The 2914-nt window shown below is 36.5% G+C and overlaps 1 long non-coding RNA gene across 1 annotated transcript in view; it reads left to right on the top strand.

The window, feature by feature from the left end:
- The window catches only part of LOC128251432 (uncharacterized), a 15846-nt gene extending 13128 nt beyond the window's left edge, over positions 1-2718 (top strand). The window contains exon 3 of the long non-coding RNA XR_008267122.1: positions 2461-2718. This is a non-coding gene — a long non-coding RNA (uncharacterized LOC128251432). The remainder of the gene's footprint in view (positions 1-2460) is intronic.
- Positions 2719-2914: the final 196 nt, after the last annotated feature.

Raw genomic sequence — 2914 nt, 5'->3', positions numbered from 1 at the left:
ACCCTAGAGATTCCACACAGTTTCCGCTAGACCAGTTTTACTTCCTGGGTCCTGATATACCAGACGCAATAGATATTACTCTATCAAAAGATACTTGGCTGAGATGCCAAGCGAACCCGGAACCCATGCTTGTGTCCATAACAAAGAAATATAGACATACATGTATACAATAGAAGTATAATATGCTGCATGTGTGTGTATGCGTGTGTTTCTGCATGTATGTATGTATGTATGTATGTATGTATGTATGTTTGTTTGTATGTATGTATGTGTGTACCGTATCATATTGAGGTATATTTACTTATTACACACACACACATTCACAGAAACTGCGTGCATTTACAATCAATGCGTATATATTCGAGCATATACGAATGTTTTGCGTTTATTTGTAAATATTACAATATTTATGTGTGTATATATACATATATATACACACACATACACACATAGACATAAATGTATATACACACGCATATATGCGTGTTTTGTGTGTGTTATAAAAAAATAAGAGAAAGTGTAGAAGTATCGCGCACGCGAAGGAGAGAGAGAACGACAGAATGGAAATAGAAGAAAGTGTGGGATGGGAGAAAGGGGGGAAGAGAAAGTAAACGTGAAGAAGGAATAGAGACATATGAGTGAGGGGGAATGGTAGAGAGAGAGAGAGAGAGAGAGAAACGGGAAAGATAGGAAGAAAAATGCAGGAGGAATAGATAGAGTAAGACAACAATGTTCCAACCACCGTGTCGTTGATCAAAACCGAAACACACACACACACGCACACAGATAGATATATAAACATGAACTAAACAAGATTGTCAATTACACACACACATAAATATATATACACACACACACAAATACACACACACATAAATATATATATACACACAAACACAATCATACGCACACATATACACACACAAATACACACGTACATAGACATACACACACGTACATAGACACATACACACTAATACACATAGACTCATTGAATAAACACACACGCCAGCAAGCACCTGCATCATCAACATCATCATCAACTACAACAGCATCTACAATCGCCAAATGAAATTCAATGCAATCAATAATCAATACATAAGTAAAGCAATAAAAATCGATCGATATCGAAGAAGGTAAAGGTATTGAACTCACGTTTTATCGGCTTCGGGTGGGACTGTTTGCGTCGAGACATGTTAAAACTCCACTGCAGACATCGAGCAACAAACACTTAAACTCCCCGGTTCTTAACTAACACACTATAGTCATGCGCCATGACCTTTGCCCTGCCTCCTCCTCCTCCTCCACCTCACTCTCAATCTCTATCTACTTTCGCTATCTCTTACTATCACTCACGCTCGTCTGTTTTTCTCTCTCTCTAGATATATTCTTACTCACTCGCTCTCGCTCTTTTACCCCGTCTTGCTGTTAATCTATTTCGTTTCACTCCCTCTCTTTCTTTTACACACACTCTCTCTCTTCTTTTTGTCTTTCTCTTTTCCTCTCTCACATTATTTCTCTTTCTCTTTCACCCTCGGTGAAAAAACACAGCTCTTTTCTTCTCTTTCTTCTTCTCTTAATCTCTATTTCTTCTTCTTCTTCTCTTCCGTTTTAAACTCTTCTTTTCTCACTCATTTGACTTGAACTTTCTCCCCGCTGACCTTCCGCCTTCGACCTTTTCCACACTCCTCCCCTTCCTACCTCAATTCCTCACTCTCTCTTTTAATTATTCTATATTTCCCTACTTCCTCCTCCCTCTTTCCTTCTCACTATCATACCCTATCTTTATTCCCCCTCACTCCTTCACACTTCCTCGCTCTTTCTTTCCCTCTCGTTTCTACTTTTTCCCTTCAATTTTTCTTCATTTTACTTCATATTTTTTCAATAATTTCAACAATTCTTTTGTTTCTTTTTGTTATTTGATTATCTTTCCATGCGCTTTTTTTTCATAATATATAAAACATCACCGTTAATCATGTTTCTGTTGATAATAGTAAATAATTATAATGTTATTTATCACTATTATAATTCTTATAATTAGAATCATTCATATTATTATTATTATTATTATTGTTAATAATAATAATAATAATAAGCATTGCCACTTCAATGAAGAATGGTTTCTTTCGATTCGCATTCCTTGGAAAATAAACTTTGCAGGTTCAAGTTGGTGTTTAATACAATTGATACCTCACATTCGTACAGCGTCTTCCAACGTTAATTGTTTTTACAATACATGTGTATATGATGTATATGTGTGTCTGCGTATATTGTATGCATGTATGTATGCATGCATCTATGTATGTATGTATGTATGTATGTATAAACTCAGCTCCTGTCGATTGTATGTTGAGTAACTGCGATAAAATTGTGATCATACCTCGCACTATTTCTTTTTCTTTTCTTTTCTTTCTTTCTTCTTCCTTTACTTTTTTCTTTTTTTTCTTTTTTTTTTTGTAGTTAATTAGTCCGAGACGGCGGTTATAACGCCTGTGACCTATTCAGGCGCTCCATCAAGCGTGACATCGATGTGACTGATGTTCGCTTCGAACTTTTGTCGATTTAATGAAGCGTGGTAAGGAAAGTAAAACAAAAACAAAAAAGAAGCAAAAAAACAAACGGCAAAATAGTAATGATAAATGAAAACCAAACAACAGCAACAACAAAAAATAAAATAAAATAGAAAGAAAAATAATGAAAGAAAAGAAAGAAAACGTGGGCAGGTAAGATAATTCCGAAGAGTTTGATGCCGTGTTTCCAGGGAAAAGAAAAGCGATTTAAGACGAAGGCCTTTTTCCCCCTTTTTCTTTTCTTACGACGAGGCCCGATGGCGTGTGAAGGGGGCGAGAGGCCGCAGACAACGTTAACGGGAAAGTGAAAGGGAGATGTGACAGGGGGGTGAGGGGTAGACCTC

The sequence above is a fragment of the Octopus bimaculoides genome, unplaced genomic scaffold, assembly GCF_001194135.2.
Source record: "Octopus bimaculoides isolate UCB-OBI-ISO-001 unplaced genomic scaffold, ASM119413v2 Scaffold_107751, whole genome shotgun sequence".
Lineage (NCBI taxonomy): Eukaryota > Metazoa > Mollusca > Cephalopoda > Octopoda > Octopodidae > Octopus > Octopus bimaculoides.
Note: the sequence above shows the minus strand (reverse complement) of the source record. Positions and strands in the feature narration are given on the sequence as shown.